General features: G+C 37.6%; 1 protein-coding gene across 5 annotated transcripts in view; it reads left to right on the top strand.

Moving 5' to 3' along the window:
- Nucleotides 1-263: 263 nt before the first annotated feature.
- Nucleotides 264-6,000, top strand: part of ADGRL2 (adhesion G protein-coupled receptor L2) — a 389,866-nt gene continuing 384,129 nt past the window's right edge. For all 5 annotated transcript variants that reach the window (XM_086901649.1, XM_023932664.2, XM_086901653.1 and 2 more), the window contains exon 1: nucleotides 264-657. The gene's annotated coding sequence lies outside the window, so the exon portion shown is untranslated. The remainder of the gene's footprint in view (nucleotides 658-6,000) is intronic.

Raw genomic sequence — 6,000 nt, 5'->3', positions numbered from 1 at the left:
GTGTTTAAAATCGTTTAGCCGGGTTTACCAGATTTATAATCATTTGAGGCTCGCAGCCCAAAACCCTGGGTGCACGTCAGGCTGAGTTATTGAGTGTTTGTAGAAATCTGATCAAATGGACCATGGTAAGCTGGGGGGAGCAGGGGCGGGGGTGGGGGAGCGTGTGTTAAACTCGAGCATGAAGCCAGCTTTGCTCTTCTTTCGGCTGCCACATGAAGAGGGAGCTGTGGCTCTTCCGAGCCGCAGCGCTGCCGAGTCAGCGCGCCCAGCCGAGCGCTCCGCTCGCCCTCCGCTCCTCCACTCACCCGCTCACTCTTCCCTTTCTCTTTTCCTACCTTTCTTTCTTTTCTTTTTTTTTTTTTTTTTTTTTTCCTTTTTTATCCCTGTGCCCCTGTGCCAGTTGATTTAAATGTATCTGTTCAAGTGGAGATAATCCATGCAAATCAGAGGCACTGGCTCCCAGTGCTCGATTCACAAAGAGAACTCAGCTTCAGGAGGTCACTCGTTCACAGCTGCTCCTCCCATTATATTTTTCCCTTATTGCAGAACTACTGCATGTATACAGTGACTGAAAGGACTCAATTCACTGCAACTGCTGCCTGGCTTTACTTACAACTTTCTTTAAAGGGGGACTTACCTTCTATCACTCTTGCTAAGGTAGGAAGTCTGATTCTTCTAAAGACATGTAATGCCTCCAGTGTTTGCTCTTTATCAGATCCCACTATAATGATGTATATTGTTGTCAGAATTAGGTCCTAATAGATTTGCACCAGGTGCCTGATGCTTTTATTACTTGTGTGTATAGATACAACTGTTTAAACAGCTCATTTACTGTTTATTTAACCAGCTATGTATCCTCTACCCCCTGGTTCTCTTTTCCTTTGCATAATGGCAGGTAGGATCTCAGTGCAGTAGCTTTCTAATCTACAAATGTAATCTGCAGCCAAGTTTGTGTTCTGTTTTAAAAATGTTTTCTAATGTCTATGAAAGTAAATGCAGTGTGCTGTACCGCCACAAAATAAAACAAGAGAGCTCTCTGGCCTGAAACCTCATTAAGGTGCTATCTCTGGGGCAGAACAAACTGTTGAAAGGTTTTAAACAAAAATAAAAAGGTCACCTTTTACTTTGCAGTGTTGTAAACAAGGAAACTCCAGGCCTCACTGCAAATGGGCCTGTCATAAATTTAGACCACAAGATAAACATATAGTTAGTAGAATTACCAGCAGAAGTGATGAAATGGAGCCCTCACTATTCTGTGTTAATATTTATTGTTTAGAAAGGTTGGGTAGGCAGTGCTTGCTTTGCAAACAAAGTGCAAGTCTGCAACAACTATTTGAATATGATTCCTGAAAAACTCCTTAAGGAAAGGAAAGCCAGTCACTATGTCATTAGTTACATTCTAATTTTGAGGATACATCTCTTGAAATATTGAACTAATACATCTGACAGCACACACTGGTTTTATGAAAGCAGGCAGTAAATCTTGCATTTATTAATGTATATTTTTTGAATACATTGTCAGAATTTAGGACTGAAAATAGTTATATAAATAACTGTGTAAACAACTTTCAGGTGTGTTAAATCACAAGTAATGGATTTGAAGACTGATATATTACAAAAACTAGAATTTTTGTGACTTGTACTTGTCCCACAGTAAAGTTCTTGCTTGTTGTTTTGCACAGCTGGATTTAAAAAATGACAGCAATTAGATTTGGAGCCACCCTGCTTTTGGATAACTTGCTATCTAACATAGTCAAGTTAATCAAATAACAGTTCTGTGAGGCTTCAGAGTTCAAAATGAAAATTTAGTTAACCAGCCAGGACAGAGAGAGATATTCCCAAACATATCCTGTCTAATTTCTTCAAGAACATTTGAGTCATACATTTTCATTTTACTTTTCTGGATTAGATATTTTTACTAAAAATGCTTCAGGAGAGTATTTGCTCACTACATTAGGTATTTCAGTGCCTAAAATGTGCACCTTTTTCTCTTTGATATACAGTCTGCTTTTTGAACCAAAAATGCATTCTGATTTTGGAGTACAGTACAAACCTAGAGAGCCTTGTCATTGTTAGCATAAAGAAGACATCTACACAACTGTTACTGTGCAGAGGGCAATCTTTCTTTCTCTGGCATTTGTAAGGTTACTGCACATAGAATTTAGCAGATAAATATCTTTTGCTTCATGGCATTTTGGAGATCCTATTGGTATGCAGGTTACCCTGTGAAGATGGCAACTGAAAAAAAAGAAATATGTTTTATAGCAGTGTGTAATAAAAACCCTTCAGAATGATGTAAGTGGAGTCTGACCTTTCTTTCTTATCCTGTAATTAGAATTTTTGTTAACTCTTTCAAGTGCAGAGTTTTTTGAATAAATTAATGTTAGAGAGAACAAGCATGTATATAATGTGGAGGAATAAACATAGATTTTTGATATATGAGTTTTAAAAGTAAAATTTCAGAATCCTTTCTAGACCAGAAAAAATAAATATATTCTTCCCAGAAACTCAACTTTCTCCACACAAAGAAATTTTGATTTACAATAAAAGAGTCATTTGATACCAGCATCCTGCCTCCCCAGAAAAAAAAAAAAAAAAGTAGAAAACAAGAAGGGGAAAAAAGAAAGCATTTAAAAAAAAAAAAAAGCTTATTTCATTTTGTGAAAGAGAGGGGAAATGCATTTTAGAGAAGTGAGCTGAACTTAAGACATTAAGGATCTTTTGTCTGACTGAATCTCTGGCCAGGGTAAAGTTGGGAAGTAAAGGTGATCCCTGTGGAGTTTAGCAATATACAGAGATGAGATTAGATGAGTCACCACTGGAGAAATGAAAAAAAGGCCTTTCCAAGGAAGATTTTTTCTAAGTGGATTAAAATATTGTTGGAGCAGACAGCTATTTCCTGATCCTTTTCCATCTTTTACCCAATGACCAATGTCTCACAGGGATAAAAGTGGTCCTTAGTGAGTCATCAGCAGCATTTCATACAGTTACTTCCAAATTATGTACTCATGTTTCCTTTAAGTTCAGCAGGTTTATTTGACACAACTCAGTTTATTTCTTTGATACACCAAAATAAATGAGATGAAACCAGGTTGAGATGAAATGTTATTGAGGCCTCAGAACATACTTTCAGTAAACTCTCGAAGGAGTGAGACCTTGTGTTTCATTTCAGGCTAATTTATGCCATGGAGTTTTCTAGAGAAGATTGTCAGAGACTTCCTGCAGCCAGTTCCTTTTTTCCATTGGTTTGCTTTCTTCCTCTGCCTCTGTAAACCTGCCATTGCTATTGTAACTCACTCAAACCTCTCTTCTAGAAAAGTTAGCTGATGCTCTACTGTAGTGTGCCTTGCAGCAGGATCCATGGGACGCAGTAAACCTCACAGCTGTACGTAATGCAGGGCCCTTACTCCCATCAGGCTCTCTTCTGCTGGTTTTACCATCCTAAAAGGATGCTTTACAGATTGTTTCTAAGTTCTGTCCAACTTCTCAAATGCCTTGTTTACAATTCTAAGCTAAACGACACTTCAAATATATTCCGGAGAGGGGGGGAAAAAAAGGAATCCTAAAAATAGAAGCTAAAAATAGGAAACTTAATTGTCAACAAAGTCCTCAAGGATTTGTTATTAGTATTTTCTATAATTGCATAGAAAGACTATGTTCCCCACAGCTTCTCATCAAAATAGTACACAATTATATCATATTCTCCTTTTTTATTATTGCCTTGTGCTGCAGATTATTAAAATGTAATATTGCAGCGTACAGACATTGCATATCTTTAGCAGATAAAGTGTGCTTATACTTCCAGGGGTTAAAAGCTGAATCAGATCTATAACTTGCCTACTGACAGCCTTTGAAGTTGCTCCTTATTTATTTATTTATTTATTTATTTATTTGGGTGGGTGGTTGGTTGGGGTTTATTTATTTATTTTAGTCTAAAGATTTGGATTGACAACCTTTAATATGTTTGGAATTCTTCAGCAGATGAAAATGCTTGGTAATGACTGAAGTTAACCTGAGGCTTTATATATCCATCTTCCCCAGGAACTTCACTGAAGCTTTAGCAAGAGTTCAGAATTTTATGCAAACAACTATTCTCATGAGAGCTTCTCATTTTTCTGTCCAATCTTACTCTCTCTATAATTTCTAGAAGTGTTTTAAGTCAAGCTGAACCCTTTTGCTTCCCTCTCTCCCAAATACCTGTCCTGGGAGTCTACATGAAAATTTTCACAGATGAAATGCACCAAAAGAGGAGCTGATAAAAAGAAAATAAGTGGAGTGGAAATGAATCTTTAAATGGCAAGTCTGTGAAACACTGAACATGGTTATCTGACATTATGTCAGTGAGTGTTATCTCTTGAGGAGAAATGAGAAAGAGCAGTCCACACAGGAAAAGTAATTGTTGCTTTACTTCTGTCTGTTTATTTGGGATAGCTTGAACTGCCTCCCACTTTTTTCTTTTTCTCAGTGTGAAAAGATTAAGTATTAGAAATGCAGCCAGTAGGCATCTGATTCAAAAGCAATACTCATTTGACCTTTGGACACAAAATATCTAATGCAAATGAAAATCTAAGCAACCTCAAAAATCACTGAGTACAAGAAATACACAGAATGTGGGTCAGTAGAAATTCAACACTTTAAAAAAAAAAAAACAAAATAAACCACTGAAATCACTTGGTTAGGTTAATATTTATTTCTCCATTCCACATCAGAGTATCAGATGCTGCATTTTTGTCCAGCTTACCTGAGGCAAAAGATCTGTGGCAACCTTCTGCATTAGTTTTAATAACTGCAACATTTTGGAGAAGTATACAGGGAAAAAGAAGGGTAAAAGATCCTCAATCAGTCCATACATATTTATTTTAGCTTTTATAGGACACAAGAAGTACATAAGAATTAAGATGCATTTAAAGTGTGGGATGCTGCCACTTTTTTGTTTAAAGGTTGCACTCATCATGTAAGGACCTTCATCCTTCCTACTGTTTTACTTCTGCTGCTTTAGTTGGGGGGCTGTTGGTTTTTTTGTCATTAGGGGGAATGGCATGTGAAAATGCATGAGTGTGAATGGATAAAAATCTCTCACTCCCTAGACACTATTTCTTACTTCTCTTCCCACCAAGTTATGAAGGAAAAAGGCAGAAAAGACAAAATTTATTCCATGTGAGACAAAGGGCTGAGAGAGGGATACAGGTTCTGTCTCTGGAGAAATAAGACTAGTCACAACAGGCCTCTGGAGCCAGGACTTTGATATCTGACTTGTCCCTGCAGAAAAGTCTATGACTTAGAAATTGTGCTCTAAGGAAGAAGATGAAATACTTGTTAAAGTCAAGTAACAGTCCCCATGCAATTTTTGTTCCTCTTCTTTGCCATGGCTATGTTACATGAGTTCACAGAACAGTAATAGTATAATGTCAGTTGGCAACCCAACACTTAAAAAAGAGAAGAAACTTCAGTATTTTCTCCAGTGAACCTGAGAGTATATAATTGCCATTACCCTTACAGCTGAGGCAAGAATTGTTTACCTGGAGGGGGATACATATATTACATATACATGCATATATATACATATATACACACACTCATATAGGGGATGTATATTTAGCTTTTCTTACCAAAATTTCATTGCTCATGTTGAGTACAAACCTGATCACTGCAGAAACAGCTAGGTGAGTGAGAAGGCAGGTTGGAAGGGAGGAGCTACAGGCATCCCATGTTCAACTGACTTCATTCCATATTTCTTCCATAGATTGTTTTACCTCTCCAGTGAGCAATGCCTCCTTGCTCAAGGGAGGAAAAGATGGTCAACAAAGAGATGCCCAAAAGCTAAAGCTAAATGTTGAGCTTGCCAGAAAACTGTGCAGGCATTGCTTGATGGTTTCCCAAAGTCCACCTGCCAGCCTCCAAAATATTTCTGCAAGTGGCAAGACCAAAAATGTTTCATAACTTTGTGCTATATGACAAGTTTTTATGTGAACCTAGCAGGACAGACAGAGAGACCCTGGA

Source organism: Cyanistes caeruleus, chromosome 9 (genome assembly GCF_971803275.1).
Source record: "Cyanistes caeruleus chromosome 9, bCyaCae1.hap1.1, whole genome shotgun sequence".
Classification (NCBI taxonomy): Eukaryota; Metazoa; Chordata; class Aves; order Passeriformes; family Paridae; genus Cyanistes; species Cyanistes caeruleus.
Note: the sequence above shows the minus strand (reverse complement) of the source record. Positions and strands in the feature narration are given on the sequence as shown.